At 36.4% G+C, this 25,706-nt stretch overlaps 1 protein-coding gene across 3 annotated transcripts in view; it reads left to right on the forward strand.

The window, feature by feature from the left end:
- Cdh12 (cadherin 12) overlaps positions 1-25,706 on the forward strand; it is a 1,068,420-nt gene that overhangs the window by 579,812 nt on the left and 462,902 nt on the right. The window lies entirely within an intron of this gene.

Below are 25,706 nucleotides of genomic sequence, written 5' to 3' on the forward strand. Positions count from 1 at the left end.
GGAAAGAGAGGCCCATTGGACTTGCAAACTTTATATGCCCCAATATAGGGGAATGCCAGGGCCAAAAGAATGGGAATGGGTGGGTAGGGAAGTGGGGGCGCTATGGGGGACTTTTGGATAGCATTGGAAATGTAACTGAGGAAAATATGTAATAAAAATATTAAAAATTTAAAAAATAAATAAATAAATAAATAAATAAAAATGACACGCGGAAATTCTATAGGAATGGAATAGAATCAGGATTGAGAATGTTTCCAAATGCAAAAGGGCTTTAATTTATAAATTTATTGAAATAAGCATAAAAGTTCCACTGAGTTTAGAAGTTGATTCCTTTTTAAAAGAAAACAAAAAATATATAAAGAAATTCCACAGAGTTTTGAAAATAGTTCTATTTATTCCATTGTGTAGCAAGGTATATTTGATTATTTTTTCTTTAATTATGCCCTGTTCATTATGGAGTGTATAGTTTTAATTAGAAGAAAGAATAGCTTTTCCCCCCAAGAATATAATAAATTTGGCATTTAGTGGTGGTGAAAAGAAATCATCTTTCATATCTAATGAAAGGATTTATGCATTTCTAGGGCACACACAGGCTAATTAGAATCATGCTTATGTTTTCATTAATGGGTGCAGAATAAAATTCCTCAAAGTCGTGATAAAAATACACATAATGAGGAACAGAAGTCAGTAAAGTAAATGACTCATAGTTTTCTAAAAAGAGAATTTGGTTTTCATTCATTCAAAGTTTTGAAAACTTTTTTGTAATTGTTTGTAATTGTAAACTATTCACATATAAGAAGGTAATCTTATCCACTCTTAATTGTTAAAATTGTAGAAACCTTCATATTTTCCTTTAATAATATTAAATATGCAACTCTATATTCATACTATAGTTCAAAGTTTGATTTAGGCAATGTGGACACAACATAAAGGTGTTAGTGGTCAGTGCTTTTTTTTGATATTTTTATATGTATATCTATTTCATGCATAGAACCATTTATTAAAACTGCATTAACTAATGTAGATAGTCCTGCTTTTTCTGTTAAAACAGAAAACTTTAATCATCAGTGTCAAAAGGTTACACTTTATAATATATTTTAACTTAGATTATTTTTAGCCAAATCATTCTAAGCTGCAGAGAGAGATTTAGATAAAATTATACTGATTTGATAGTGTTATTATTATTTTATTACAGCTTTATAAGCATCTCAAAAACAGATGCCAGTCTGTCTGAATATTACAAATTTTAAAACTGGGGTTTGAAAGATAAGATCATTCATCCAAAGTTTTCAGCTATTAAATAAAAGAGCAAAGATTGAGACTGTTCTAGCAATAGCTAAACATACATTTCTTACAAAGACTTAAATATTTGGAATTACAAATAATCTGGCATTCCATCCTTTTGTCATATACACTGCGATATTCTTTTTAATTATGAAAAAATTTAAAGGAGTAGCATACGACTTCAGGCACCTTAACGTGCTGTCAGCTGGGAACATGGTCTTCATGCGAGATGTTGCTTAATGGGACCATTATGTCCACTTCAATGTTAAGGCTGCACATGAAAGAAACAGGTAATTAGATGACTAGGAGTTCAACATTTCCACAGTTTTTGTTTCTGTATCTTTGAAGTTTTCCAGTGCTTTGAACACTTTAAAGAGTGTGTGTTTTACAAATATTTATATAAAGGCTATGTTGCATTGAAACATCTCATTTCTCCTGAAATGTTCTCAAAGAAGCTGAATTGAAGCTTTCTTGGAAGATAACTGCTGTCCAAAGTTTTACTGTGAAGATGGAAAGTTAGTCAGCTTTTAAAAACACCAAGGAAGGCCCTCAGGGCCAAACAAAATTATTCTTCAGCAAATCCAAGTGTTGAAAATACAACCATTGTTAGCATATTATATTTCAAAATGTTGCTTATTTGGTAAATGTTCACCTAGCCCATTTTCATTTGAGTCTTTAGCCTTCCTATGACTTAGCTGTCCAGATGATGTTTTTCTCACATCTGCTTAACCCATGGGCTTTGCTTTCTCTATTATAGCAAGATTTCAAGTGTAGATTGAGCTGAATTCAAACCATAAAAGGTTTAAATTTCTGGAAAACTCTTCTTATTCTTTTTTTCTTTTATTGAATATTTTCTTTATTTACATTTCAAATGTCTTCCCCTCTCCAGGTCTCCCCTGCAGGACCCCCTACCCCCTTCCCCCTCCCCCTGTCTCTATGAGGGTGCTCCCCCACCCACCCACCCGCTCACATCTTACTGCTCTGGCATTCCCCTACACTGGGGCATCAAACACCATCAGGCCCAAGGGACTCTCCTCCCACTGATGTCCAACAAGGCCATCTTCTGCCACATATGCTGTCAGAGCCATAGGTCCCTCCATGTGTACTCTGGTTAATGGTTTAGTCCCTTGGACCTCCAGATGATATGGGAGTGGTTTGGTTTGTTGACACTGTTGCTCCCCGCCCCATGGGGATGCAAACCCCCTCAGCTCTTTTCAGGCCCTCCTCCAACTCCTCCATCAGCATCTCTGCACTCAGTCCCATGGTTGACTGTGAGCACCCTCCTCTGTATTTGTCAAGCGCTGGCAGAGCCTCTCAGGAGACAACCATATTAGGCTCCTGTCAGCAGGCACTTCCCTGCATCCACAATAGAGACCAGGTTTGGTGACTGTGTATGGGATAGATCCTGAGGAGGGACAGTCTCAGGATGGCCTTTCCTTCAGTCTCTGCTCTACACTTTGTCTCCTTATTTCTTCCTGTGAGTATTTTGTTCCCCTTTCTAAGAAGCACTGAAGCATCCACACTTTGTCCTTCCTTCTTCTTGGGTTTCATATGTTCTATGAATTGAATCTTGGATATTTCGAACTTTTAGGTTTATATCCACTTCTCAGTGAGTATATACAATGTGTGTCATTTTGTGACTGAGTTATATTACTCACGATGATATTTTCAAGTTCCATTTGCCTGCGAATTTCATGAAAGTAATTGCTTTTAATAACTGTGTAGTATTCCATTGTGTAAATGTACCATATTTTCTGCATCCATTCCTCTGTTAAGGGGAATCTGGGTTGCTTCCAGCTTCTGGCTAGTGTAAATAAAGCTGCTATAAACATAGTGGAGAATGCATCCTTATTACATTTTGGAGCATCTTCCAGGAGTGGTATTAGTGAATCCTGAGGTAGTACTATGTCCAGTTATCTAAGGAAATTCCAGACTGATTATTGTTGCTGAAATATTCAATCTCAATCTGGGGGTTTTCCATCCTGCCTTTGACCACTCAGTATCCAGATAAAAGATGCACACACAATCTTTATGTTTATAATAAGCCTTAAACACTTAAAGCACTAAAGCTGGGAAGATATCTACCCTCTATGATATTAGAATCTATTTTGCAGAAAATAACCCCACAATGCAATTTGCCATGTTTTGTCTGGGGAGCTCTTAACTCCAATTAGGCAGTCCACATAGCCATTATTTTAAGATTCTTACACCAATGGCTTCTTCTCCTCTATTCATCTTCTTCTTCCTTCCTCAGGTCTGCTCTGACACTAAGCGTAGGAATCCAAGACCCTGCCTATTTTTCTTCTGCCTAACTATTGGCTGTATGCCTCTTTAAGCACTAATCAGAGACAATTTGGGGGACAAGGTTACATCACGTGGGCATGTTACTTGGATTCTTGCAGACTCACTCTTCCTGGAGCAGGAAGAGTGCTCTTCTCAAGAGCCAGTACTTATCATTACAGTACATATCAAAAAAAAAAAAATCATGCACCAACTTATTTCTTTCCTCATTAATTGAGGATAAAGCAATTGAGTATTATTTCACTATTACCTTAATTTTCTTGGTTTGGACTAAAATAGAATATTATTTTCATTTCAGTTATTGCTTTATAACACCCTTATCACCCTCATCAACCTAGGAGAGGAAAGAGTTTACTTGACTTGGGATTCCAAGTTACACTCTTTCATTTTGAAGAATTCAAAGCAGGAGTTCAAGCGCCTAGTCATATCACACTAACAGTCAAGAACAAAAAGGAAAAACGTACTCTCAATTGCATTGACAGTCACAAACAATGAAAAATATATCTGCGCATGCTGCTTATATTCAGAAACTTTCTTCACTCACATGCAGTTTAAAGTTTAGCCCATAAAGTTGTGTCTTCCACAATGGCCTGTGTCTGTCTACATTGAAATCAAACAAGAGGAAACTCTACAAAGATGACCACAGGACAGATTTAGACAATTCTTCAATTTGAAATCTTTTCATAGTTAATTGTAGGTTGTATAAAGTTGATATTTAGAACTAATCATCATACTTAGATAAGTTAAACAGCATAAAATAAAAACTAAAAGAGGATTATGTAAATGTTTCTTTTATTTCCTCTGATGAGGTGGTGAGATTAGAGCTGTATCCATGCTGTGTGAATACAGGGCTTGGGCTGAGCCCAGTAAGTTCCTTTCTCTGTACTAACTATTACTATACCTAGTTCGGGAAGCTTTTATCTTCCATAAAATCTAATGGCTGATTCAGTCTGGGTTTTCTCTGCTTCTGCCTCAATAGCTGTGCTTGGTCTCATATTAACTTTGGCAATATGTTCTAATCTTCTGACCCCTTATCAGTCTCTGCTTCATTCTGTCTTCATCTGTATGTAGCTTGTTCTCTCTGCAATCTGTCTTTGTAAAATTATCCTGGTAATACTGCCATTCATGGTCCATCTTCTCTTTTTCTCTAAAGTAACCTCTCCTTCCTATTCTGTTCTCATGAGTGTTGGACATATCCTATCTCAGACACATTCTGTCAAATCTTTCTCTGAATCTTTGCCCCTCAATTAGACATCACTTTCAAATATGGCTACTTTTTTTCTGAGAGGTCAAACCTACTCCATCTTGAGACCAGCATCCATCCTAAAAAACAAAGAAACCAAACCAAACCAAACCAAACCAAACCAAACCAAACCAAACCAAACCAAACCAAACAAATAAAATAAAATAAAATAAAATAAAATAAAATAAAATAAAAACAATAAAAAACGAAAAAGAAAAGGAGATCTTGACCTGCAGCTGGAACCAAATTGCACCCAAGTACTAGGAAGTACCTTGGGGCTTTTCCTTGGCCAGAGTTACTCCCAAGCTAATTCCTATCAACAGTTAATCAAAGGTTAGTCTCGTTGTTTCAGTTGTACTTTCATACCATTTAATTGCATACAGACTTGCTTCAGAGCACCCACCCATCAGCTTAAAATAGTCACTCAGTTAGATGCTTGCCAGGATGGACATCCCCTCACTAACTTCCATTTTCTATAAAAACTTGTCCCGATGAGAGTTCTGGACTGCTTCACAAAACTGTTCTGTGGGTTGGCAATGTGTAATCCCAAACTGGAGTTTGCAATAAAGAGGCCCTAATGTGTTTTCATTGGATCAGGCTTATGGTTGGTCTTCATGGCTTGTGAGCAAGGCACAACACTTCTACAAACTAACCTTAACGTATTGGTACTAACTAAAGGTGTGTACTAAGGGCATGTCTGTATTCTAGGCAGATCATAGTGTAATCCAGGAGGTACCTGTATTGTGGTTGAATCATATAGACCTAGAAGGTCTTTGAATATGATCCCTTGCCAGAGCAGCCATGCTCCTAGATGTAAATTCCTTGGAAGAATGAAAATATTCATGACATTGTTGAAACACTGTATGAATATTATCTTAAAATCTGGAAGTATGAAGGATTTTTGAGTTTCAATATGTGTTATATTGAGACAACATCTATAAAAAGATAGTAGAATACATGCAAAGACAGTAAAGATCAGGGACCACGGTCCCCTTTGCACTCTCTTCATTCATACAGTTAGCACACATTTATTTACTATATATTTTGTCTTGCAATGTAGAATAAAAATTACATAGTATGTGCCTTGTGTATTGCAAGGAGTTATATGACATGCAGTGGGTATTTTAGGTTCTATCACAAATTGCTGTATGTGTATTCCAGTATACTCCCTCATTATTCAAATAGAAATGGCAAGGCAAGCTTGACATGTATCTTGGATTATGCATCTCAAGGATAAGATCCAACTTGTAATCAGGCCTTTTATTTGGAGGCTGTAGAGAAATGTGTCATTGTTGTTTCCTTACCATCAGCTGGGTCTCTCTTAATTGTCTAGACTGCTATGTGCCTTTCCTTAGTGCCCACTGCAGTGGTAAAGGAGCTGCAGGACTTTGCTCTTCCTCTTTTCTTTTCTTTTTTTATTCTTCTGTGCCCAACTTGGAAAACCCTGCTATGTTTAAAATACTGCATTATATTAGGTTAATCCTATCAGGAAATTACACCCCACTCCCAACTTGTGATAAGCTACAAAGTGCAGGGGACTCGGAGAATGAAAGGACACAAGAAAGAAAGATCATCTTACACAGTGTGTTCTTCTCACTAGGGTTTGAATCCTCACTTTTAAATACAGACACACATGGTTATTAAAGAAAGATGAAAGAGTGAGGAAGACTGTGGTAAAGCATGCCCAATGGCACCATGACCCTTCCCCCCACAGTGAGGATAATTAGTATTCTAGGCTCAGTATTTTCATTCCTTATTCTGTTTCATGTCTTACACTGGATCCCTAGGTATTTAGCTTTCTCTTCTACTATTGTTGTCTGCATTCCATTGTGTATTTGATGTTACCATGATGAATGATTTACTTTCCCTTTGGGAATCTTGCAGAGAATGTTTAAATGTTTAATAAAATGAACATCCAGATGCTCATATGGGTCTATCTCAGGGAAAAAGGCATTGTGGTATTATAGATACACACACACACACACACACACACACACACACACACACACACACCATACATGTATCATACATATATACATACATACATACATACATACATACATACATACATGTAATGAGGCTCAGTAATTGAAATATCAGGTCTGTCTTACATAGTTCAACCTTTGCAGGCAAGGCTTCCAGGAAAAGAAGGCAAGTAGCAGGTTTGCTGAAACAGAATTTTCTTTTCCTTAGGGAAAGCTTCTGTGACATATGAGAGTCTTTCAGCTGATTCATTCAATCCCATGCAAAATTTCCTGGATAATCTACTTAAAGACTACTAATTACAGGCTTTAATCTTATCTATAAAATACTTCTACAGCAACATCTAAATTAATGTTTGATTACCTTGCTGGGGACAATATCAAGCCAACTTCATTTATGACCATTATTATGTTTCCTTTTTCTTTCATAGAAACTAGTGGCAAGAACGAGTTCTTTATTTATGAAACTATGTCACACTCTATCAAACACACACAGTGTTTCACATTATCTTTGGACTTCCACAAATGGGTATGCCTCTTAAATTTTCGTGAAAAGATATGCACAAATACTTTTGAGCATTTAGGAAAAGCCCAGTATCATGGATGTTTAGGAAAGATTACTCAATAGCCTGTTTTTATTTGATGAGAGATATAAGTAGGCATCAATGACAAAAATCATCAATATTATATGCATATGATTTAAGACTGTCAGTTTACACCATGTAAATTCAGATTGCATTTGAAACAGCAGATCAAGAAAATACATAGTGTCGCTATCAAGCATATTCCTCTCATTCATTACTGCTGATACTCTAAAGAATTATTTCAAACATACTATAATATAGAAAGGAAATTCTTACTAATTGGGAACCTCTCTGTCTGTGACTTGCCTGCTGATGTGTGAGATTTTTGTTTTGTTTTGTTTTGTTTTGTTTTGTTTGTTTTCTTTTTATAAAACTGAGAAATAATTGTGTGTTATTGCTATCCATACATCCTACTTTAACATGAAAAATGACACTATTTTTCCCAAAGGTAATTCCAAGAGTGCAAGTAAGAGAAAAAATGAAAGGTTATCAATTTATATACAAAAAATGCTCAATCTATAAACTCTTCTCTTTAAAATAAAAGAGTGTTATATTTCCTAGGAACCAAATATGGAATATTAAAGAGCTCATGGCAGAGCTGTAGCCTCTTTCTGAGATTTTTAAATGTCACTTCAAAAGTATTAGGTAATTACTATCATTGTCTTAAATTCCTCATTTATCCATGGAGATATGGACCTGAAAACTGGGAACATGAAATGACTGGTTACACATTCACTTATCCTGGAATAACAACAAAAGTTTCTTTGCTGAAGTAAAATATAAGAGTGTTAAAGAGGTGTGGTTTGTTCACTTATGGTCTTTGGGTTTGTTTCTATATTCATTCTTTTAATAATGTTTTGGATTAAACTTATAATTCTCTAGAAACATCACAGACAGTGTAAATAATTGCCATATTGAGGAAGAGATAGCACATATTGAATAACTTTGGTGTATTCTAAAAATTCTGTAACTAATTTACTGCCATTATTTTGGTTAACAACAGCATCAAAATATCAGTGATATGAATTTAGCTCAGTATATAAAATGTTTATCTTGAAATCACAATGAACTTATTCAGACTATTACCCAGTAGCCATGAAAAAGTAGTGGACATTAAGTCAAAAGTTTGCAACCATAGTACTAGGAAGGAGAACACTGGAAAGGCAGTATAGTCTAATTGGTGAGCTCCTAGCCAAAAGGAGATTTTGTATAAATGATGAAGACCAACATTGTCCTCCAGCCTGAAATACTCATCTTGCACACTCAAGAACACTCAGGCACATGTATAAAAATGCATTCAAATGCATATAATAGTTTAGCAATGGAGAAAAATATAAAACTGTACAATAATTATACTTTGTCACTTGTTAGAATAGGGAACAAAATACCCATGAAAGGAGTTACAGAGACAAAGTTTAGAGCTGAGATTGAAGGAAGGACCATGCAGAGACTGTTCAACCTGGGGATCCATATCATAATCAGCCACCAAACAAAAACACTATTGCATATGCCAGAAAGATTTTGCTGACATGACCCTGATATAGCTGTCTCTTGTGAGGCTATGCCAGTGTCTGGCAAATACAGAAGTGGATGCTCACAGTCATTTATTGGATGAAACACAGGGCCCCCAATGGAGGAGCTAGAGAAAGTACCCAAGGAGTTGAAGTTGTCTGTAACCCTATAGGAGGAACAACAATATGAACTAACCAGTACTCCCTGAGCTCATGTCTCTCACTGTATATGTAGCAGAAGATGGCCTAATTGGCCATCATTGAGAAGAGAGGCCCCTTCGTCTTGGAAATCTTAGATGCCCACTGCTTGTGGACGTTGTACATCGTGGTGCGCACTAGGCTCCGCACCACGATGTACAACGTCCACAAGCATAAGCTCCATGGGTATTTTCTCTAGCTCCTCCATTGGGGGCCCTGTGTTCCATCCAATAGCTGACTGTAAGCCTCCACTTCTGTGTTTGTCAGGCACTGGTATAGCCTCACATGAGACAGCTATATAAGGGTCCTTTCAGCAAAATCTTGATGGCATATGCAATAGTGTCTGCCTTTGGTGACTGATTATGGGATCGATCCCTGGGTGCACCAGTCTCTGGATGGTCCATCCTTTCCTCTCAGCTCCAAACTTTGTCTCTGTAACTCCTTCCATGGGTGTTTTGTTCCCAATTTTATGAAGGGGCAAAGTGTTCACACTTTGGTATTCATTTTTCTTGAGTTTCATGTGTTTTGAAAATTGTATCTTGGGCATTCTAAGTTTCTGGGCTAATATTCACTTATCAGTGAGTACGTATCATGTGAGTTCTTTTGTAATTTGGTTACCTCACTCAGGATGATACCCTCCAGATCCATCTATTTGCCTAGGAATTTCATAAATTCATTGTTTTTAATAGCTGAGTAGTACTTCATTGTGTAAATGGACCACATTTTCTGTATCCTTTCCTCTGTTGAAGGACATCTGGGTTATTTCCAGCTTCTGGCTATTATAAATAAGGCTGCTATGAACATAGTGGGGCATGTGCTCTTATTAGCAGTTGGAACATCTTCTGGATATATGCCCAGGAGAGGTATTGCTGGATCCTACAGTAGTATTATGTCCAATTTTCTGAGGAACCACCAGAATGATTTCCAGAGTGGTTATACAAGCTTGAAATCCCACCAACAATGGAGGAGTGTTCCCCTTTCTCCACATCCTCACCAGCATCTGCTGTCACATGAATTTTTGATCTTAGCTATTCTGCCTGGTGTGAGGTGGAATCTCAGGGTTGTTTTGATTTGCATTTCCCTGATGATTAAGGATGTTGACCATTTGTTCAAGTGCTTCTCAGCCCTTCGATAACCCTCAGTTGAGAATTCTTTGTTTAGCTCTGTGCCCCATATTTTAAAGCGGTTATTTGTTTTTCTGGAGTCCACCTTCTTGAGTTCTTTATATATATTGGATATTAGTCCCCTATCTGATTTAGGATTAGTAAAGGTCCTTGCCCAGTCTTTTGGTGGTCCTTTTGTCTTATTGATAGTGTTTTTTGCCTTACAGAAGCTTTGCAATTTTATGAGGTCCCATTTGTCAATTCTTGATCTTACAGCCCAAGCCAATGCTGTTCTATTCAGGAATTTTTCTCCTGTGCCCATCTTTTTGAGGCTTTCCCCCACTTTCTCCTCTATAAGTTTCAGTGTCTCTGGTTTTATGTGGAGTTCCTTGATCCACTTAGACTTGACCTTAGTACAAGGATATAAAAATAGATCAATTCGCATTCTTCTACATGATAACCTCCAGTTGTGCCAGCACCATTTGTTGAAAATGTTGTCTTTTTTTCCACTGGATATTTTTAGCTCCCTTGTCAAAGTTCAAGTAACCATAGGTGTGTGGGTTCATTTCTGGGTCTTCAATTCTATTCCATTGATCTACCTGTCTGTCACTGTACCAGTACCATGCAGTTTTTATCACAATTGCTCTGTAATACATCTTGAGATCAGGAATAGTGATTCCTCCAGAGGTTCTTTTATTGTTGAGAATAGTTTTTGCTATCCTAGGTTTTTTGTTATTCCAGATGAATTTGCAAATAGCCCTTTCTAACTCAGGGAACTAAAATCATTTTTAAAAATTAATTAAATTAATTTAGTTTGCATCCCACTCACTACCCCCTCCTGGTTAGCCCCTCCCACAGTCCTTCCCCCATACCTCATCCCCCTCTACTTTGAGCAGGTACCCCATCTTCAAGGGCATCCCCTCAACCCTGGTACTTCAAGTCTATGTGAGGCTAGACAATTCCTCTACCATTGAGGCCATACAAAGTAACACCAGGTAGAAGACAGGCAACAGCTTTGTCATAGCCCCTACTCCAGTTGTTACGGACTCCTACAAAGACCAAGCTGCACATCTGCTACATATGTGCAGAATGACCTAGGTCCACACTGTGTATGTTTGTTGGTTGGTTGGTAACACAAAATTTGAGATTCCCCGGGGGTCCAGGCTTGTTGACTCTGTTAGTCTTCCTGTGGAGTTCCTATCCCCTTTTTGGCCTGTAGTCCTTCCTTCTATTTTTCTATATGAATTTCCAAACTCTATTCACTGTTTGTCTATGGATATGTGTATCTGTCTGTGTCAGCTGCTGGGTTAAGTCTCTCAGAGAATAACAGGCTCCTGAATGCAAGCATAACAGAACATCATTAATAGTGTCAGGGATTGGTACTTGTCTGTGGGATAGGTCGCAATTTGGGCCAGTTATTGGTTGGCCATTCCCTCAGTCTCTGTTTCATTCCCTGTGGAGGGATTTTCTTAATTGCGTACCCTCTGTTCAGATGACTTTAACTCATTTCAAGTTGATATAAAACTATCCAGCCCAAAGCTTTGTTCATTACACTACATTTTTGATTATTTTTTGAGAAAGAACATCAAGTTTTGTAGGGAGGTGAAGAGGATATGGAAAGACTTGGAGGAGGGGATCAAATATGATCAAAACCTATTTAAATTTTAAAAAATGTCTTAAATGATAAGAAAAATAACATAAAAAGAAACAAGAAAATCACAAATGTAAAAAAAAAAATGGATGTAATCACTTTCCTGTTTACCAACACTTCCAATCTTATACCCACCCCAAATGAATTGGATTAAAATCCAAATCATAAAAGACTGCCATATCCAGGGATTCATCCCATAATCAGCCTCCAAACGCTGACACCATTGCATACACTAGCAAGATTGTGCTGATAGGACCCTGATATAGCTGTCTCTTGTGAGACTATGCTGGGGCCTAGCAAACACAGAAGTTGATGCTCACAGTCAGCTATTGGATGGATCACAGGGCCCCCAATGGAGGAGCTAGAGAAAATACCCAAGGAGCTAAAGGGATCTGCAACCCTATAGGTGGAACAACATTATGAACTAACCAGTACCCCGGAGCTCTTGACTCTAGCTGCATATGTATCAAAAGATGGCCTGGTCGGCCATCACTGGAAAGAGAGGCCCATTGGACATGCAAACTTTATATGCCCCAGTACAGGGGAACGCCAGGGCCAAAAAGTGGGAGTGGGGGGGGGNGGGGATTGGGGGGGGAGGGTAGGGGGGACTTTTGGGATAGCATTGGAAATGTAAACGAGGAAAATACCTAATAAAAAAAAGTAAAAAAAAAAAAAAAAAAAAAAGAAGAAAGAGAGATTGGTGAGAATGGGGTGCAGCTTATGTGGAGGAGCATTTTTGGATGTGTGTGTGCCCTCATCTTTATGCTGTGGTTTTCCAGAAGTATGTAGGAATTCTTAAGTACAGGGTTCCGCTGAGATTTCCATTGCAATAACTTGCATGTAATCTTTGATTGCGTAAATGGTAGTGAAATACTTGAAGCCAAGCCAGGTTTCTCAGACATCTATTTTTCTCCTAAAGTTGTTTTAATAGCTGGAAGGGATGGAAGATAACGTTGACCACATTTTGTATTTGTGTTTGTAACTAAGGGAATTTTAAAAGTATACTCATGTCAAGTCACATTTCCTTAAGCCGTAATTAAGCCTTAAATACTAGAATTCAGGAGTGAGGTCACTGACCTTATTTGTCTGCTGCCTTTGGTTTGCATATAAAAATCTGGGATATGGTTTTATATCAACTGAGGGATATCTCCTATTCAGAATGCAACCTCACAAATTTGACAAAAGTCAAAAAGAACAGTGGCTTTTAGTTATCTCTATACCTCACTGCTGGGTTTGTACTTTAGATCCAAACCTTTTAAATCTATGGTGAATGTATCTAGTAAAACACTATGATTGGAGCACAAGAAAGAACAGTTCAACAAATCTGATTATTTCAATGTTTTTGTCCTCTAATTTTATAATGTTTATATTCATAATATAAAAGAAAAGTTTGCCTTAACAGTCAGTAAATAAATTTTATATTTACTTAGGACAGAATTTTCAACAATAGTGGAAATGCCTGTAAACATTCATCTCTCAACCTGTGCTGTTTTTATGAATACAGACTTTAGAAGTACTGATAAAAAGAAAAAAGAAAAATATTCATCCTGAAAATATTGTAGATGTGATACATCCTAGAGTACAAAGTATTCAAAGTTAATTATTTATATAAAATAAATAAGTGCATCCATCTCATTAATATGAAAATGTGTCTTCTTAAGAAATGTTGAAATTGTGGATATACATATATAGGTCAAAAAAATTTTTAAAATGTATCTCTTTATGATTTCTTATTATTAAATGTTGGATTTGTTGACATATTTCACTTCCTTATCTACCCAGGGTCCTGTAAAAATTTCAAGGAATGGAAGGAATAATGAGTAGAAAATACTTTAAAAAAATCCCTCTCTGTAATATGAGGGGATCATGCTCCTGCACCACCATGTAAGTGGGGCACCCCAAACTCATTCTCCCTGGGACTGAGTTGTGTTTTCCTTTGTTGTCTAGAATTCCTACCCTACTGTAGACTTCCTGAAGTTTATGGATTTATCCTTAAAATGTCTGAATTTGAACATGCTTTCTTACCTTGACTAGCCTCTCAGTCTAGTTCCCTTTGTCTGTGAACAGATATGGAGGACTGATGACCTGCACAATAATCTCCCTAGAGATCCCAAACAAAGATGCCACATAATCAACAGTCAGACCTCAAGCCAGAAAGGTTTAATTCTTCTCCTGTTGTCAACATTAAAACCAATCAAAGTTCTCCAAATGTGGAGAATTATCGTTTTAGCAAACAAACTATGTACAAAAATTATCAAGTCTACAAAATAATAATAACTATTGAAAACATTGTTTTTTAAAATTTTTGTTTAAATTGCTTTAGAATGGGTTTCATAATTATTTGTAGTTTTCCTAAATCTATTAATAGCAGAGTACAGAAACTTAGTGGCATCAGAGTCAAACATCTTGCAATAAGCTCAAAGTATTTCCACCCTATGTCATTAATGTAATAAATTGTATGCTTTAATTATAAATGAAGATATAAATTGTGAATTATTTTCTCAGGAAATGTTTATTAATAATATATGATTCATATATTTTCATAGATATAGTCCTGAGTTTAAAATGAGTTGAGAAACAGAGAATCACAATGTTATGAAATGGAATTAATCCACTTTAAGTGAACAAATGTTAGCTGCGCCTAGAAGACATTCAATTAAATTATAAAGTTGGCTTGTCGTTATAAAATATGACATACATTAAAAGGCTAAAAGGCACCTCAAAATAGGAAGTGTTTTCTCCATTTGAAATCATGAACCTAATTCTTGGTCTCCAGATAAAAAATAAAAACTATATAATAAAGATAAATGGTCCTTGTTTTGTAACCCCACAGAGAGCACTCTCCTAAATGAAAGTAGTTCTGCTGTGGTGAATTGTCATGCCTTTTCATACTCCTGCGCAAAGAAGACGCATCTGCAAATCTAATTCTCCAGAAATACTTCTGTGCTGCTCTTAAGTAGACTAGCAAGGGATCAAATAGGAAGAAGGCTGGCGTGTATACAGAGCCAACAGGCGCAGTATCTTTTTTTTTTCCCAGTAAATATTTCCTTTGTATTCTGTAGTCAGTCCTTACATTAGACACTCAGAATCCTCAAATTGTTATAGGACCTTTTACTTAAACAGGAGAAAATAGGTGTGGTAAGCCCCAAGACTTAAAAAATCCAAGATGTCTTAAAATTACATCATGATGAGTAGTGCTATGCTCTCAGCATTTAAATTATAGAAAATTGTAGTATAGTTGTGCCAAGAAGAAAATGGCCTAACTGTAGAAATCTAGTAGATTCTACTGAACTAAATTCTAAAGTTGATGTAAAGGCCTCAGTCAACCTAAGCAAATAAAACAACATGTGATAATGATTTTTCAGATGTTAGCTGGGTGAATGGAATGGAGCTAGGAGGAGAGGAGATAATAATAGAAGCAAGGGAGTGAGGAAGGGAGATGCAGATAAGGCAGGGGAGAAGGAGGGAACAGGGAGGGAGGAAGGAAAGAAGAAAGGCAGCTGGGACAGAAACATGGGAGGGGGAATGGACAGAGGAAGAGAGGAAGTGGGGAAAGAAAGCCCTTTCTATTAATAAAATATAACAAAATCGTTACAAATTAAACAATAAAAATGTTAGTATTTGCTCTCACCTGAAACAGGTGAATGGGTAGAATAAGAAAATAAGCCAAGAACAAGTTACTCCAAGAGAACTGAACAACAAGGATGCTGAGGCGTGGAAGGAGCCCATAACATTTTATCTACTATGTTTTGGAGTTTTGAAACACTTGCATGCTGTAAAGTAATTGACAGTTCATTTACTTAAACACATAAGCTTGTATTAAAATCAGAATAAAACAAATGTATATCACTATAAAAGAAAATAGACTTTCCCAGAGAATCAGAGCTGGATCGCAACTAAAAGCCTCAACTGTGCGCACTAGCTTTCCTGGTACCAGAATTTGCCTTGTAAGTTTTCAAAGAGGGAAGAGAACTCTATTCCTATTCAGCTATGGCACCAATGTATTGCAACAATAGCATGCCTGGCACAAGAACCCCAAGGGTTCAGTTTTGTCTTGCATATAATGGTGGTAACCAACTACTCTCTTATTAGTCTCAAGGTCTGTTTAACAACAGGAAATTATACCTAGTCCTCAAAGCATAGCACAGACTAATTTGGTCATCAATCTTGAAGCTGATCTAAAATTGTGACTTTATTAAACAACTATAGTCCATATCTGATTCTAAATATTTATTCTTACAATCAGAGAGAACCAGAGCTCTCACCCCTCATGAGGAAAACCTCACTTTGCACTAGATAGGTAAGATTTCAATAAACTACAGCTGCTCAAAATACATAGAACAAGTAGTTATATAGTACCAGTGACACCTGATACATCAGTAACATAGCTCCCGTACCCTGGACACAAGATGAAGTGGAAAAAAAAGTCATAGAAAGAGTAAATCTGTGGTGAGACTGCATATTCTAGAAAAGGCAAGGAATGACAACCATGCAGTGTCAACATCGTGGCTGTCTAAACAAGACTAGAACAAGCATGGCAGAGAAAAGGCGTGCTACCAAAATAGGGAGTCATCTTGTAGGTCCCCAACGTAGTCAAAGAACTACAGGTTGTTGTAGTAGTAGGTTAAGGTTGTGAGTTAAGCTGCTCTGAACTCCCCACAGGTGGCGCTTGCTTCTGCTACTGCCCGTCAGAAAGCTCTGGATTCACAATTGAAAGATGCATATGCATGCAACCTTATATTTAATATGCCCTAAGCAGTTCAAAGGCCGGAACACTTGCTATCCCAGACTCAAACAGGGAAGTGGCCCCCGAGGACACGTCACTACCTCTTACATGTCTGGATTCTTTCTCTCTTGCTCCCTCAAGTCTGATCTCTCTGCTTCCCTATCACAGTGATTCTAAACACTCCTCTTTCCTCCTCCATTGCCAGGGAAATCTAAAGTCTCTCCTCTGTCTCCCTGCCCAGCAGTTGACTGCTGACAACATTATTTCCCAATCAGAGTCATTGGATGCAGGGACTGTCAGAGTCTCACGGGATTTTGGGAATAACACAAATACCACCAGAACCGATCCACAAGAACAGGCAACTGGGAAATCCTGAAGATAAGATAAATTGTCTTCCCCAGGGAAGAGCCCATCAATTGGTTATCCAGTGCTAAATGTTTAATCATATATATATATATATATATATATATATATATATATATATATATACAGTTTAAGAAAAGAGGCCATGAATTTGAGAGAAAACAAGGGTTCACATGGGAGGAGTAGTTGGGAAGAAAAGAAAGGAGGAAATGACATAATTATATTTTCATTTGAACAAATTAAAATGATTTATAAGACGTGAGTCAGAAATCAACTTTCAGCTACTATGTGAAGTATATGTGTGGTAGTTATCAGATGTTTGCTCATTTTTGGTTACAGCTCTGCAGTAAATGAACATTGATGAATAACAAAGCTAAGTATGTTGTGTGTTATCTAATAAGTCTGAAATAAAATTTATATAACTTAATAAATGCTCTCTTTTATCTATTTCTGTTCCAAACATCAACAGGATTCCATCCCTGTAACAAGTAAAGATGAGACAGTGTAGAAAGCAAGGACAGAAAATATACTGCATTCAAGCATGTGTGTGTTAACAGCTATGGTGTCTTCAAAGCCCAGCAGCTACAGAGCACTTGCTGGCTCCCTGTGGGATTAAAACTCGTTTTATATTTTCTTGATTTTCCCATTGTTGGTGCATGAAAAATAGAGTGTAAAATACATAGATATCACCATGCATGGGTTCACAAGTATCAAGAGTACACACAAGTAGTAACAGTATTTAAAAGTGTCAGTGAGACAGCCAGGATCTACTCTAAGCACAAAACCAAACATGAAGCAGCCATTCCATGTAAAATATCCCACTCTGATTTTCCTCTTCCTTGAAGTATATTTAAAGATTAAAAAGGGAAGACAAAATATTACTGCAAAGAAAATAGATTAACAGCCTGTAAATTATACTTTCAATCATTTTCCTGATCAAAAACTTACAAACAATGCCCTTGTTAAGTTTCAAAAACTCCAAAACCAAATTTATCGTTCTTAGAAATATATGTATGTTCATATATTATATAATCAACTTTTCATGCTGGTATACATTTTTTCCAACTGAAAATATCTTTTAAAATATGTTAATAAATGAATTCATTTATGAAGTTTTATAATATCACCTATTAATATTAAATAAGTATTAGAGTTTTTAGTCAGCTACAATTATAAGAAATGGTTGAACACATGGTATTTTTTCATTAAAAACTGTATAATCAGTCTACATTCCTCTACAAAAACAGATGTATGCACTTTCATATATATCCCATTTTGTTAAATTTTGATAAGCAATTTTATAAGAAAGGTTCTCATTATATAACGTTAGCTGGCCTGGAACTTGCTATGTAGATCAAGCTGACCTTGAACTTACAGAGATCTGATTACCTCTGCCCTCTGAGTTCTAGAATTAAAGATATTAGCCACCACGCCTGAAAGTTGGTTAAAACATTAAATTGTTCCTTGAAATTTCCAATCAGACTCATTATATTTTCATTATTCTCCTAAAAGTGAATAGTATACTATTCACATTTTTCACAAAAATTATTAATATTAAATCAGAGTTTTGGATGATTCATAATATGTAATATTACTTATATCCAAATAATATTTTATCTTTACAACTCAGGTTAATTTTATTTAGGCTTATACACAGTGTGTATACATTGTGTAGTGTGTGTGTGTGAGTGTGTGTGTGTGTGGTGTGTGAAAGTATAGGCATTCATTTACTATGGTGTCCATGCAGAGATCAGAAGACAACTGTTGCTTTTTTTTTTTCTTACACTCTGGCTTCTAGGGATCAAACTCAGGTCATCAGGCTTGTGCAGCAAGCATTTCTACCCACTGAACTATCTCAGTAACATGACGTTTTTCATCATTTTTATAGTCAATATCTAATAAGTCCTCATAGTTTTAAAATTCCTCTTTAAAGGTTTGAATCTGTTATGGGATTCTTTATTGTTATGAGTTATCCAACCATGTTTTATCACACATTTCCCACGGGAGATACTGATTTAAATCTGATCTGAACAAATCGGCTAAGGATGCAGGATTTCCAGGTATCATTCAGTTGTGTTGTTTTAGTGTGGGAAGTAAGCCATCAAAATCAGTGTTGTCTTCAGCAATGTCCTGTCATCACTGGGTATGTGTGAAAGTGTTTTTCAGGCTCTTCAAAGCATCTCGGAATATGTGCAACTTCACACAATTGTAGAGAGTTAAATTATATTAATAGGGAAAGCAATGTCATTGAAGTGGATAAATGGTATTTCCTATGATGTGGCAGCAAATTATTGACTTTTGTAAATTGTGAAAAGAAACAGTTGACAGGAAAAGAAACAGGGCAGTGCAGTAAGGAGTTGAGCCATCACATGTGGAAGTTAAAAACATCATCAAAAGGTAAAGTAAAGTAAAGCTCTTTATTTTATAAACAAGTAAATAATAATAAGACATATCATATGATAGCCCATCTGTAACTAGATCAACTGCATCATGTTACACAAGGTATGTTAATCTTACAGTCTGTCAAATCCAGTTAGAGCCACAGGAAGCACATTTGTTTTTCTATAATATTGCTGACTGTAGATCAAAAGCTGAAGATACGCTAGGTTGATATTTCAGTACAAGCTGTAAAAAGCTAAAAACAAATGGACAATGATATATGTATAAGGAGGTCATTAAGCATTTCACAGCCCTTATATTTTAAACTGAGATGGCATTTATTCCCCTATATAAAATTTTACTAAACTATTATCTGGATAGGTACTAGGACATTAACTTTAAAGTTGTCTTAAACTGTGATTGAATGTAAAATGCTTTGTACAATTTGAGAAACCATTAGAAATACATAGCAGGCGATTTTATTCCCTATTCCATAAGGTTTCTTGAGAAAATAGGAAGTGATTAGGCCTGGAGAGATGCTTTCAGTGTGTGAGATTATTTGCTAGTTTTTTTTGTTTTTTGTTTGTTTTTAAATTAGGGTCAGATTCTGGATCCCAAACTATAGCAGTCAGCTCACCACTGGCTGTAACTGTAGCTCCAGGGGTCAGACACCTCTTGTCTTATTTATCAACTGCACTTACACACACACAAACACACACACACACACACAAAAAAAAAAAACAAACATAAATGCAAAATAAGAAATAAAATTATAAGACGAAAGTTGAATGAAGTTATGTAAATTGTTTTAGATTATTATGGACATGATAAAATATTAATCACACAGACAAACATTAATGCAAATAAAAAATAAGATTAGAAAAAAAAGTTGAATGAAGACATTCAAATTGTTATAGATTATTATGGACAAGATAAAATATTAACATTTTAACTACTTTGACACATTACTAATGTTGGAATAGGAAGAAATGGCCGTTTTCATTATTTATTGTCAAGTATCATATACAAGTAAAATGTATATACATTTAAGTAATAAATTACATATATCTTAAAAGAATTTTACATTTTTACTACCTCCATAAGCAATATATTGACAATTTCTATGGTCTAGAAAACTTTCTATATACCTTTCCTCTCTGCCACTCTATCCTAATGATCTTTTAATAATTCAGAAGTCTATAATTTTAGTATGAATTTTAAAAGATAGTTTAAACCACACTCACAGTATTCTTTATATATATTTTCATTTTAAGTTAACCATTCGTCACTTTATTCAATATGTCTTCAGGGTTGTTTTGACCATAGCAATAAGTGTGGGAAAATACAAGTAAGAATTGGTTGCATCAGATAAAGTCAACTAAATCCTCTTGAAGAACAATGTTATGACTGCTTAAACATTGATAAAGGTACTCATAATTCTGATTTTTTTTCACTTACTTTGTGTAAAACATGAAATCTACAACTTATGGCTGGTTCATAGATTACTTTGAACTATGAAATCAAACCATGCTTGTTATGTTATTTATAGCATGAAACAATTAAATTGTGAGGGGCATGGAAAGGTGAGAGAGAGGAGAAAACTGTGTTTGCGTATAACCTTTTGTTCTTGACTGCCTGATTATTTCTGCAGGCAGTAGAAAGGATATCACAAATTATTAGTTGGATAATTTATTTTGGAGCTGGCTTGAAATTGTAAAGATAATATACTTTAATTTCATCTCATTTCACCATTGAAATTGTTAACTGTAGTCTTGTTAAATGTCTGAAGGTTATAAAGCCTGGTAGTGGGGAAATTCTGCCTATAGTCTGATATTTCTGAGAGCATACTCAGTGGTTTTAACCCTGCTGCAGTTTTATCATTTCTGAATTTCTCAAGTGCACAGAAGGGAAACTAGTCTCAATAAAGTGAAAAATGGCCCTTAAATGTTAGTAAATATAGCTAGTCAGCCTCTGTAATTTAAACTGAAGCAGAAATTGCTATAACTAGTAATCAGAACGTGTGATAGTATTAGCTTGTGGCTGGTGCTACATGATCTGTTGTTAGTACGATATTTATTTGCTTTTTATATTTAAAACAACACCATTGCTCTGGAACTTATTTTCTCCTATTATTAAACCCAGAAAAAGTTTTACAAGGAAGTACCATGTGACTATAAAGTCATATGGAAACTTTTGGGTAATATATGTATTTTGAACCGACATTTGGAAAATTATTGTATCATATTGCAAGTAAAAATAGCCAATAGTAGCCAATATCAGGGGCTAGAGTGATGACTTGGTGGTTAAGAGCACTGACTACTCGTCTAGAGGTCCTGAGTTCAATTCCCAGAAACTACATGGTGGCTCACAACCATCTGTAATTGAAATCTGACTTCCTCTTCTGGAGTGTCTGATGACAGCTACAGTGTACTCATATACATACATACATACACACATACATACATACATACATACATACATACATAAATCTTTTTTGAAAAGGTAAAAAAAAAATAGACAATGTCAAACAACACATGTTAGAAATCTAAGTAAAATCCCAGAACACATCAAATGTAACTTACTCATTGGCTCAGGGTAATTTTCCTTTCATTAAATGATGATCATTGAATATACTTTTGGGGACAAACCTACATAAGTGGAAAAAAGAGTAGCTGAACGTATATACCTAACAGATGACTCTTTTCTTCCAGCATGATTCAGATGACTGTATTTAGTAGACAGTGGGAAGCAATAACACTTCTCTGAAATGGAGACCATTGGGTCTCTCATCAAATACCAAAGTCCAAAGGACAAGTAGTTGCCCTTTTATTTCTCATTTTCCTGTCATGGAGATATGATAAAAAATATTAAAGGCAACCTATTTCATGAGATTCCTGTAAGAATAAGATGTGATAATGGGTACAGAAACTTACTGGCAAAGTTTAAAGACTGAATTAATTTGAGTGATCATTTCATTGTAGACAGAATGTTTTTATCAGACATATTTAAAAACTGTGGTCACAACATTTCTCCAAATTCTTATGAATATGTCTAGTATTTCCAAAGAAAAGATGAAATTGTTTTAAGAAAAACTTCTAGATGCAGCTTAAACAATCTAGAAATTAATTTTGTTCTCTGCATCACTTTGGATATTTGCTACTGCATTTGCATTTTGGAGAGGTTGAATAGCATACATCATCCTAAATTCCAACTAGTTAATACGCATACGAGGAGACATGTTTGAAATACTTTTCTATTAAAAGTAATGACTACATGTGAGAATTTGAATGAGTCAAGAAAATGATAATGTCTTTTAGTTCTTTACTGTTTTTCTGTTAGAGTATCAATACAATTCTTCATCTTCTGTCCCACAGTTCCTTCCTGTATCTCTCCTACTGCTCTGCAGATCATGGCTTTTCATTACTTAATTAATTATTATTTTTAAATCTACAGATATATTCACACACACACAATCACACACATACACTCTTCTCAGTCCATTTTGTGTTGCTTGTATCTATTCTTTTTAGGGCTGACCCTAATAATATTAATCCTATTAATATTGGATAACCGATTAACCAATTTAAATGTTTATCCCTGGAAAAGGTTAATTCTACCTCTCTCTACAGTGTTTAATGCCATACAGTTCTCCATCTAGAGGTAGTGCCCTGTGAGATTCATCCACATACGTTGGCATGTCTGTTGGTGTTCTTCAGGTCTTGTTCAGGCAGCCATATAAGTTGATATTTGCTTGATATGGCTTCCCCCATCATGTCTTGAAGACACAATTTCACTCTTTCTCTGGCCCTTATTCTGGCCCCTCTTATTCTGTTTCCTCCCCTGGGATGTTACCTGAGCCTTAGGTGGTTTGCATGTTTCTTTACCAAAATATGCTAAATGCTACTGAATTAAAAAACAAAACAACGCATTTGAAAACTTGAGGTTGAGTTTACTTTAGTCTAGTTTATATTTTTAATTTTATTTTGTAATAACATATCCTAATATAGTAAAACAACCTATTGCAATGAAATGCTTATTCAGTTATAAAACCTATAACAAAAAAAAAAATGCCAAAGTAATTTCCTGATCCCAAAGCATATATTTACCCTTGTCCTTTAAACTGGAAATTTTATAAATACCCATCCAATTTTTATAGATAGTTATTTTTTCTAGTTCTATATTTTCTGTGAACTGACTCTTTGGCACTGTTCAGTTTGTTTATATTCTCTGAGCTTGAATTAACAACATAATTAAGAGATGCCCCACAAAATGGCTCGCTGGTAAAGGTGTTTATGACCAAGTATGACCATCTAACTTAGATTTCCAGAACCCACATGATGGAAGGAAAGAAATGACTTCTAAAAGTTGTTCTCTGGCCACTCTAATACTCAATGGGTATATGACATGTTTAAAAGCAATTAAAAGATAGGATAGTGTGGATAACTGTGTAAGGCTTCATATTTCATACACAAAAGCTTTAAGCCACAGCTGAAGTTCACTCAGAGTCCAGGGAACCCACAAACATTGAGTGTGTAGCAGGAACTAATGCTTCCACACGGCTCAGGACTCTTCACACTCTCCCCATAAAACAGTGTTGTTTTTCTCATAAAATCTTTCAGAGGTCGGGCACAGAGTCACATATACCAAAGCCCCACTGTCTGTAGGGACGGGTTAGGAAACGGTCTTACTTTGGGAATGGAACGTCTTGGCGTGTCCATGGATCAGGGATGTTAGAATATTCAGCCAAACCATCTTCGCGGGCACAATGGCAGCTCCTTACTATACACCTGCGTAACCTTTTTAATGAGACTTGCTGGCAGACAGGGTTTGGGAAAAATAGAACACTCTTAAGTCTTTTAAAAGGTTTTTTTTTCCTCTGATCATAGTTTTATTGAATATTTTATTAAATTACATTTCAAATGTTATCCCCTTTCCCGGTTTCCCCTCCATAAACCCCCTATGCCTATGCCCTCCCTCTTCCCATGCTTCTATGAGGGTGTTCCCCTACTCACCTACCCACTCCCATCTCACCGACCCGGCATTCCCCTACACTGGGGCATGAAGCTTTTACAGGACCAAGGGCCTCTGCATCATTTAATTGAAGGTTCACAGAATGGGACTGGGAACGATACAGTTTGAGAGCGCTGTAACTGCAGGAACAACTTACACTACACATCAGAGCCCTGAAACAACGTAATCATGTTATCACTTGTAAGTGCCCCGTTAAAGCCAGTCTGGAGCGCTGTGAAGAAATTAGCAGTCCTGTTCCTGTTTGCTATTTATGAGCTGGGCGCATTAGTTTCGATTTAAAGGGCCTCTTTTCTGCTGGAGCTCCCCACAGCCTGGCTATAATTGGATAATGCGCTTCCTGCTTAAGAGTAGCAAAAGTTGCTGCTTTCTGAAGTGAATCGATCAAGCTTTTTTTTTTTTTTTCCCCTTCAGCTCCTACCCTCCACCAGTTGAGGGAGCACCAGACCTCTTCACAAGAGACTGGAGGAACCCCCTCCATCTGGGGCCTCTCCCTAGAAATCTTGTTTCCTCCCAAAGGGGACCCAGCCCTAGCCACAGCAGTCCAGTTACAGCCTTGAGTTTTCTTTCAGCAAGAAGTTTCACCACAGTGTTAGTCTATTACTGAGAGAGATCAAAAAGGAAAGTTTACTTGGTGTGTACAAGGCAAACAGATTCCCTATTGTGTGTATTTGGGACATTCTGTTATATGGGTTTGGAGTTTTCCCAACTCCATGTGAGTACTATTACTGTAATACAAAAGGAGAGCTCTCTCTCTCTCTCTCTCTCTCTCTCTCTCTCTCTCTCTCTCTCTCACACACACACACACACACACACACACACACACATACACACAAAGGGATGCCATATGTCCCAGTTGCGACCTACATGGAGAAGGCAGGCTGAATATGTCACACAGTATTATTGTGAGAGGACAGTCGTCAGTTTCCTTTCTGGCAATGAGAATTTTCTCACCCTCAAGACATGCAAATGACTTTTTTCATCTGTTCTTTTTATGTTATTTGCATAATTTTCTCCTGCAAAAGTGAGAGCTGTCAAGAATTAACCATTTGAGGCTTCCACAGTCAGTTCTGTGACCTTTTCCAGAGCCTTAGATCTCTCTTGGGACCTAGTAACTTTGGATGTGGGAGAGTGGGGGATACTGAGAAGTGGGAGAAAGGGAAGATAGTGGAGGAAGAGGATCAGCAGGTATGGAATAATACCCCACTACATTTAAACAGTTGCTTCATACTTATTCCCTTGGATAGAAATACCCTTCTTGCTTGCTGTTTCTTTCTTCTCATCAGCATTTAATAGAAAAGATGTCTCTGTTAGGTGTGATGGACTTTTTTGTTACTCTGGGTAACCGTGTGA

The sequence above is a fragment of the Mus caroli genome, chromosome 15 (genome assembly GCF_900094665.2).
Source record: "Mus caroli chromosome 15, CAROLI_EIJ_v1.1, whole genome shotgun sequence".
In the NCBI taxonomy this organism is placed as follows: domain Eukaryota; kingdom Metazoa; phylum Chordata; class Mammalia; order Rodentia; family Muridae; genus Mus; species Mus caroli.